The following is a 9,928-nucleotide window of genomic DNA, read 5'->3' as shown; positions in this document are numbered from 1 at the left end:
AAAAACACAAGCCATCCATTTGCTGTCTGCAAGAAACACACCTGGCCTCAAAAGACAAATTAAAGCTCCGAGTCAAGGGTTGGAAGACAATTTTTCAGGCAAATGGAATTCAGAAGAAAAGAGGAGTTGCAATCTTATTTTCAGATACATGTGGATTTAAAGCAACTAAAGTCAAAAAAGACAAAGATGGTCACTTTATATTGGTCAAGGGAAAAATACAACAAGAAGACATTTCCATTCTAAATATTTATGCACCCAATTTAAATGCTCCCAGATTCTTGAAGCACACCTTACTCAGTCTGAGCAATACGATATCTGATAATACCATCATAACAGGGGACTTTAACACACCTCTTACAGAGCTGGACAGATCCTCTAAACAGAAATTAAACAAAGATATAAGAGATTTAAATGAGACCCTAGAACAACTATGCTTGATAGATGCATATAGAACACTCCACCCCAAAGATAAAGAATATACATTCTTCTCATCACCCCATGGAACATTCTCCAAAATTGATCATATCCTGGGACACAAAACAAATATCAACAGAATCAAAAGAATTGAAATCTTACCTTGTATCTTTTCAGACCATAAGGCACTAAAGGTGGAACTCAACTCTAACAAAAATGTTCAAGCCCACCCAAAGGCATGGAAATTAAACAATCTTCTGTTGAATAACAGATGGGTGAAGGAAGAAATAAAACAGGAAATCATTAACTTCCTTGACCATAACAACAATGAAGACACAAGTTACCAAAACCTGTGGGATACTGCAAAAGCAGTTTTGAGAGGAAAATTCATCGCTTTAGATGCCTACATTCGAAAAACAGAAACAGAGCACATCAACAATCTCACAAGAGATCTTATGGAATTGGAAAAAGAAGAACAATCTAAGCCTAAACTCAGTAGAACAAAAGAAATATCCAAAATCAAATCAGAGATCAATGAAATTGAAAACAAAAGAATCATTCAGAAAATTAATGAAACAAGGAGTTGGTTTTTTGCAAAAATAAATAAAATAGATAAACCATTAGCCAGACTAACTAGAAATAGAAAAGTAAAATCTCTAATAACCTCAATCAGAAATGATAAAGGGGAAATAACAACTGATCCCACAGAGATACAAGAGATCATCTCTGAATACTACCAGAAACTCTATGCCCAGAAATTTGACAATGTGAAGGAAATGGATCAATATTTGGAATCACACCCTCTCCCTAGACTTAGCCAGGATGAAATAGAGCTCCTGAACAGACCAATTTCAAGCACTGAGATCAAAGAAACAATAAAAAATCTTCCAACCAAAAAATGCCCTGGTTCAGATGGCTTCACACCAGAATTCTATCAAACCTTCAAGGAAGAGCTTATTCCTGTACTGCAGAAATTATTCCAAAAAATTGAGGAAGAAGGAATCTTCCCCAACACATTCTATGAAGCAAACATCACCCTGATACCAAAACCAGGAAAAGACCCAAACAAAAAGGAGAATTTCAGACCAATCTCACTCATGAACATAGACGCAAAAATTCTCAACAAAATCCTAGCCAATAGATTACAGCTTATCATCAAAAAAGTCATTCATCATGATCAAGTAGGCTTCATCCCAGGGATGCAAGGCTGGTTTAACATACGCAAGTCCATAAACGTTATCCACCATATTAACAGAGGCAAAAATAAAGATCACATGATCCTCTCAATAGATGCAGAAAAAGCATTTGATAAAATCCAGCATCCTTTTCTAATTAGAACACTGAAGAGTACAGGCATAGGTGGCACATTTCTAAAAGTGATTGAAGCTATCTATGACAAACCCACAGCCAATATTTTACTGAATGGAGTAAAACTGAAAGCTTTTCCTCTTAGAACTGGAACCAGACAAGGTTGTCCTCTGTCACCTTTACTATTCAACGTAGTGCTGGAAGTTCTAGCCAATACAATTAGGCAAGACAAGGAAATAAAGGGAATCCAAATGGGAGCAGAGGAGGTCAAACTCTCCCTCTTTGCTGACGACATGATCTTATACTTAGAGAACCCCAAAGACTCAACCACAAGACTCCTAGAAGTCATCAAAAAATACAGTAATGTTTCAGGATATAAAATCAATGTCCACAAGTCAGTATCCTTTGTATACACCAATAACAGTCAAGATGAGAAGCTAGTTAAGGACACAACTCCCTTCACCATAGTTTCAAAGAAAATGAAATACCTAGGAATATACCTAATGAAGGAGGTGAAGGACCTCTATAAAGAAAACTATGAAATCCTCAGAAAGGAAATAGCAGAGGATATTAACAAATGGAAGAACATACCATGCTCATGGATGGGAAGAATCAACATTGTTAAAATGTCTATACTTCCCAAAGCTATCTACATATTCAATGCCATTCCTATCAAAGTACCTACATCGTACTTTCAAGATTTGGAAAAAATGATTCTGCGTTTTGTATGGAACCGGAAAAAACCCCGTATAGCTAAGGCAGTTCTTAGTAACAAAAATAAAGCTGGGGGCATCAGCATACCAGATTTTAGTCTGTACTACAAAGCCATAGTGGTCAAGACAGCATGGTACTGGCACAAAAACAGAGACATAGACACTTGGAATCGAATCGAACACCAAGAAATGAAACTAACATCTTACAACCACCTAATCTTTGATAAACCAAACAAGAACTTATCTTGGGGGAAAGACTCCCTATTCAATAAATGGTGTTGAGAGAACTGGATGTCTACATGTGAAAGACTGAAACTGGACCCACACCTTTCCCCACTCACAAAAATTGATTCAAGATGGATAAAGGACTTAAATTTAAGGCATGAAACAATAAAAATTCTCAAAGAATTCATAGGAAAAACACAGGAAGATATTGGCCTGGGGGAAGACTTCATGAAGAAGACTGCCATGGCAATTGCAACAAGAACAAAAATAAACAAATGGGACTTCATTAAACTGAAAAGCTTCTGTACAGCTAAGGACACAATAACCAAAGCAAAGAGACAACCTACACAATGGGAAAGGATATTTGCATATTTTCAATCCGACAAAAGCTTGATAACCAGGATCTATAGAGAACTCAAATTAATCCACATGAAAAAAGCCAACAATCCCTTATATCAATGGGCAAGAGACATGAATAGAACTTTCTCTAAAGATGACAGATGAATGGCTAACAAACATATGAAAAAATGTTCATCATCTCTATATATTAGAGAAATGCAAATCAAAACAACCCTGAGAGATCATCTAACCCCAGTGAGAATGGCCCACATCACAAAATCTCAAAACTGCAGATGCTGGCGTGGATGTGGAGAGAAGGGAACACTTTTACACTGCTGGTGGGACTGCAAACTAGTGCAACCTTTCTGGAAGGAAGTATGGAGAAACCTCAAAGCACTCAACCTAGACCTCCCATTCGATCCTGCAATCCCATTACTGGGCATCTACCCAGAAGGAAAAAAATCCTTTTATCATAAGGACACTTGTACTAGACTGTTTATGGCAGCTCAATTTACCATTGCCAAAATGTGGAAACAGCCTAAATGCCCACCAACCCAGGAATGGATTAACAAGCTGTGGTATATGTATACCATGGAATACTATTCAGCTATTAAAAAAAATGGAGACTTTACATCCTTCGTATTAACCTGGATGGAAGTGGAAGACATTATTCTTAGTAAAGTATCACAAAAATGGAGAAGCATGAATCCTATGTACTCAATCTTGATATGAGGACAATTAATGACAATTAAGTTTATGGGGGGGGAAGCAGAAAGAGGGATGGAGGGAGGAGGGTGGGGCCTTAGTGTGTGTCACACTTTATGGGGGCAAGACATGATTGCAAGGGGGACTTTACCTAACAATTGCAATCAGTGTAACTGGCTTATTGTACCCTCAATGAATCCCAAACAATAAAAAAAAAAACAGGCAACTCAATAATAATACTGTGTGAGTAAAAAAAGAAATCTTTCTAACTCTGAAAAAAAAAAAAGTGAATTATAGCTAAAAAAGAAAAAAGAATCTCAAAAGTATCATCAAGGGCTATGATTTGAATGATGGTGTCTCCTCCAAAAATTCATGTTGGGTGACGCCCATCACTCAGTGCCTAGGGCGCTAGGCACATGCTCCGGGGCTGGTGGGTTAGACCCTGCCCGGGCCTGCTAAACAACAATGACAACTGCAACAAAAAAAAATAGCGGGGCATTGTGGCAGGTGCCTGTAGTCCCAGCTACTAAGGAGGTTGAGGCAAGAGAATCACTTGAGCCTAAGAATTTGAGGTTGCTGTGAGCTATGAAGCCATAGCACTCTACTGAGGGTGACAAAGTGAGACTCTGTCTCAATTTAAAAAAAAAACAACAACAATTCATGTTGACACAATTCTCAGCGCAGCAGTATTAAGAGGTGTAGATGTGGTTTTTGGGAGGTGATTAAGTCATAAGGGGAGAGCCCTCATGAATGGGATTAGCCCCTATATGAAAGAGCTCAAGGTTGAAAAAAAGCTCCCGTCACCCTTCTGTCTTTCCAGCCATGTGAGGACACAGCATTTATCCCCTCCAGAGGATGTAGCAACAAGACACCATACTGAAAGAATGGCCCTTACTACATATCAGTCCCACTAGTGCCTTGATCTGAGACTTCCCAGTCTCCACGACCGTGAGAAACACATTTTTTTTCTCTTCTTTTTTTTGAGACAGTCTCAAGCTGTTGCCCTGGGTAGAGTGCTGTGGCATCACAGCTCACAGAAACCTCAAACTCTTGGGCTAATGAGATTCTCTTGCCTCAGCCTCCCAAGTAGCTGGGACTACAGGCACCGCCACAACGGTGTCATTGCAGCTTGTCATTGTTGTTTAGCTGTCCCAGGCTGGGTTCCAACCCACCAGCCTAGGTGTATGTGGCCAGCGCCCCACCCACTGAGCTATAGGTAGCACCCAAGAAACACATTTCTATTGTTTCTAAATTACCTAGTAACCTGAGTACCCGGGAATTAATGTGCCCAGACTATCAGAGTCTGGCTCAAGCATCCTGCCTCGTCTGGAGATGGTTGTTAATCTTCACAGCGCCTGTCTTGTGGAACAGGACTTGATCACTTGATACATATGAGAGGCATAAATGATCCCTCACTCTTATTCTGCCAGATAAGAACTCACAGCATCTGGTGGTGAACAGCTATCTGACCAAGCCTCCTGGCTCCTTGCTACCCTCCCTAAGTGTGGTCTGAGGACCAGGAGCAAAAGACATTACCTGGGAGACTATTAGAAATGCAGGATCTCAGGCCCAGCCCAGACTTAGTGTAATGCCAGTGTTCTAATTCGGCCAGACTGGAGAGAAACTCAGGCATGGAGGGCAGGTGCAACATGCTTTATTCAGCTCATGGGCAGCTGGTGAGCTAAGTTACGTGGTGAGCTAAGCTAGTTACGAGGCCCGCCCTATCTCCTGGCGGCCAGGGAGCTTAGTTACACATCGCAATCTGCGATCCACAATCTGAGCAAGGGAAAGGTCCTGTGCACCTTTATACTCAGGGGAACAAAAGTGGCAACATAGGAATACATGGTACTTTCCCATGGGAAGAAAGCCTAGACAACTTCATCTTGTCCCATACTCCAGGCCATAGGAGAGAAAGCCCGCTTTTTCTTGCCCTTACACTTAGCAAAAAAGAATCTGCATTTTAACAAAATCTTCTGGTGATTGATATGCACAGGGAGTTTGAGTAGCAATGATCCGCCCGCAGGGTGGTTCTCAGCTCTAACCCCACATTGGAACCACTAGGGGAGCTTGAAGGCTTACAGAGAGCAGGTGTTACTAATAGCCCCATAGCAGGATGAGAAAGAAGGTGACAAAAGGAAAACATAAGCCACTTCTCTCAAGTCAGCTCTGTGTAAGAAAAAGCCCAGCAAAGGGGTTTTAGCAATACCAAGCTTGTTCAGTTTGGGTTGTAGGAAAGGAACCAAGACTGAAGGGGAAAGTAGAATGGCAAGCCCGTGGAGTCTTCTCTTGATTATTTCCCCCAGGGATGATGGTATCTATGGCTGGCCAGGAAACCTGTTCCCTGTTTAAGCTAACTCTATTCCATGACTTTATCCAGAGTTTAAGAGCAATAATCAGGGGCCATAACCCCCCCCAAATGCCCAGAATGCCCAAGTAAGAGGAAGGATGAAAGATATTTCCACCGTCCTTAATGAAGTCTCTTTGCTCATCCTGAATCCCAGGCAGGGAATTTTGCTTCATTCAAAATTCTATAGTAAGAAATCCCCATAATAGTAAGTTAAACGTCTCACTCTCACAGCCCACAGTTGCTATCTTTAGAGCTGTGCTGTGAGCACAAGGTGATTGGGCTAAGTGCAGTGGCCTGCAAATGTGAGACCAAATATTTGTCATAGATGTATTCTGACAACTGCACTCCAACAACCCGTTCAGCATAGTGCTTCAGTTTCTTCAATAACAAAGTGCTGCTTGTGGGTCTGGTGAGTTAAGGTGGATCAAAGAGGGGTGTCAGGCGCTAAGGAGAGTTGCTATTTGGGAAACTTTAAATTATAAAGAATGGTATATGTACTTGTAAAAAGAGTCAACTGATGAGTTTGTTGAAGGTAAATTAGTTAGAATAATATTAGCTGCTCTCATAAACAAACTCCAAATGTATAGTGGCTCAAAAAAACAGAATTGTGTCCCTTGAATAAGTTTGAAATGGGTATTCTAGGCAGAGATTCAGGGGCTGGGGTTGAGGCTCACTCCACCTTGAAGCACTGTCATCTTAAATATGTGGCTTCCAAGATTGCCATGTGTCTTAGTTCAGGCTGCTATAAGAAAGTACTGCAAACTGGATATCTTATAAACAAAAGAAATTCATTTCACATAGTTCTGAAGGCTGGAAGTCAGAGATCAGAGTGCATCATGGTTCTGGGGAAGACCCTTTTCCAGGTTGCAGATGGCTGACTTCTTGCTGTATCCTGGCATGGAGGAAAGAAGATGAGGGAGCTCTCCAGGGTCTCTTTTATAAGGGAACTGATCCCACTTACGAGGGCTCTATCCTCATGATCCAATCACCTCCCAATGGCCCCACCCCCTGATACCACGATATGGGGGATTAGGATTTCAACATATGAATGGGGGATGGGGACACAGATGTGCTGTCTATAACCACCACCTTTGTCTGCATCAAGCCAGTGGATTGTTGAAAGACTTGATGGACCCCATGTGGAAGGTTTTTATACCTGAAAGAGGAACAGATCCCTCCTGATCACATTTCATTAGCTAGAGCTCAATACTTTTGCCATGCCAAGCCACAAAGGAGGCTGGGAAATGTACTCCAGCTATGTATCCAAAGAGGAAATGGGTTTGGTAAGTAATTTTGCCATGGCAAGTCAAGAACATCATTTTAAAATGGGATAGAATAGAATCAAAAAGAAGTATGGAGAATCCTCAAGGAACTAAAAGTTGACCTGTTTGATCCTGTAATCCCATTATTAGGTATCTACTCAAAAGAACAAAAATCATTTTACCACAAGGACATTTGCACCAGAATGTTTATTGCAGCCCAATTCACAATTGCCAAGATGTAGAAGCAACCCAAGCATCCATCAACCTATGAATGGATTAACAAACTATGGTATATGTATACCATGGAGTACTATTCAGCCATAAAAAGATGGAGACTTTACATCTTTTATGTTTACCTGGATGGAGTTGGAACACGTTCTTCTTAGTAAAGTATCTCAAGAATGGGGTGGGGGAAGTATCCAATGTACTCAATACTATTACGAAAACAATTTATAAACACACACTCATATGAATGATAAAACACAAATATAGTCTAGCAAGGGGGAGGGGAGTGGAGGAACGGGGGAAGGAGAGATGAGATCAATTGGTGGGAGGGCATTTGATGGGTTCTTACCTAATGGGCACAATGCAAGGTATATTTCAAAATAACTAAGAGTATATTTTAAATATCTTACCAGAAAAACTAAGTAAGTGATATGATGGTTATGTTAATCAGTTCAGTTTAAACATTCCACATTGTATATCAAATCATCACATTGTACCCCATAAATGTATACAGTTATGATTTTAATTAAAAATTAAATCAAAAAATGGGATAGAATAAACCAAAATGCATTTGATCTGGAGCATAGGAATATAGTTTTGTAAAAGCCTTCTTTTAGTCATCTATATATTTGTATGCATGCTTATGTGTAAAATGTATTTCTTACACTGGGTCACAGTCAAAAAGTTAAAGCCATTCAACCAAAGAAAGATCTCTATAGACAGCATTAGAAAAGGCAGCCAAAGGAGAAAACAAGGGTTCAAGCCCTAAGGGGGGTTAAAAATCATTGAGAAACTGGGCAAGTGTGAACACGCTTAAATATTTATGAGTAACGATAATATCAACAAACCAAACACAGTTGTGTAGACTGGGCTGATCCTAAGAAACACTTCAAGTGAGTCAGATCGGACTTAGGTGCCTACTACTCTTCTGACAACAGTCCCCCAAACCCCACCCCAGTCTCCAGGGCCTGGGGCAAAGTAAGATGGGATAATTGAGTAGTTCCTAGCAGAACTTGCATGGAAAAAACATCATAAATCAAAAGAATGAGGCTGTTATAGTTGGATAAAGAACTGCTTTCCTTCCATTTTAGGTCAGAGACTCTGGTTTCAGTATAACTTTGAATCATACCACATGAAGAGACATTCTCTTGATGTATGGGGCTGTGGGGCTGTGTATGAGCATTAGTGTGTATGTGTGTGCATGTGTGCGTGTGTGCAAATGTCTTTATGCTTGAGCACATACTAACCTGTGTGTTGAGACACAGGAGAGGTAGAACAGTAGAAATATCCAGAAGTATTGAGAATTCTTAGCATAAATGGAATGGATAGAGCCAGGTCCATCCATTTTGAAAGGATTTGATGTAGGAAACTATTTCAGTGGGCTTTTCTAGGGAGAGGAAGGACGTATGAGTAATTTAGAAAAACACAGCAAAGATGACATTTCGAGTATAAGGATCTGTGGTAACTCACAGAACGTGCTTTAGAGTTGAAATCAGAGACCTATATTTGAGTCTCCAAAAGCTAGCTTATCTTTCCCATTATACAGGTTAGGAAACTGAGTCATAGAGGTGACAGCCAAGGTCTTGCAGCACATAGGAAGAACTGGCATTCAAAGTAGTAGGCTCAGTAGTGGAATAGGACGAGAATCTACCGAGCAGGATTGTCTAGCTCAGGGGTCCTCAAACTACGGCCCGTGGGCCACATGAGGCGGTGTGAATTGTATTTGTTCCCATTTTGTTTTTTACTTCAAAATAAGATATGTGCAGTGTGCATAGGAATTTGTTCATAGTTTTTCTTTTAAACTATAGTCCGGACCTCCAATGGTCTGAGAGACAGTGAATTGGCCCCCTGTTTAAAAAGTTTGAGGACGCCTGGTGTAGCTGAAGTAAGAGAATACTAGGACTGCAAGAAATTCAGACTTTGCCTGAGAGCACCCTGAGGGAGAGTAACTGGAGTTCTTGGGCACAAGGACAGAGGCACCCAGGCGCCCTGGGCTGTTTCACCAAGGAAAAAAGATGAGGCAATGGTGAGATGCAAAGGTGGTGGGAATTCTGGAAAATGACATCAGTTAAATGTGTCCTATCTCTTTCTTGCTATACTACCTTCCAAATTAAAAAGTAAAAGAAAGAACTTCATCACCTGTAAAACAAGCACTGGACTCAATTTTCCTGTGCAGATCTATAAATCCAGCCCCTCCCTTTCCTATGGCCCACCGGAACAGGGCTGGAGACAGTCATTTCTTAGAAACACTAAAAATATACATTACATCATTCCTCCCCCACAGCTCTCAACCCCCCACAACAAGCCAAGTAATTCGAGCCCCTCTGCAAGGCCTGCCACACCCTCCCTTTGAGGTCTGTGTTTTCCCTATTTATTGTACCTGAGAGACT

Source organism: Nycticebus coucang, chromosome X (genome assembly GCF_027406575.1).
Source record: "Nycticebus coucang isolate mNycCou1 chromosome X, mNycCou1.pri, whole genome shotgun sequence".
Taxonomy (NCBI): domain Eukaryota; kingdom Metazoa; phylum Chordata; class Mammalia; order Primates; family Lorisidae; genus Nycticebus; species Nycticebus coucang.
This window is presented reverse-complemented; position numbering follows the sequence as displayed.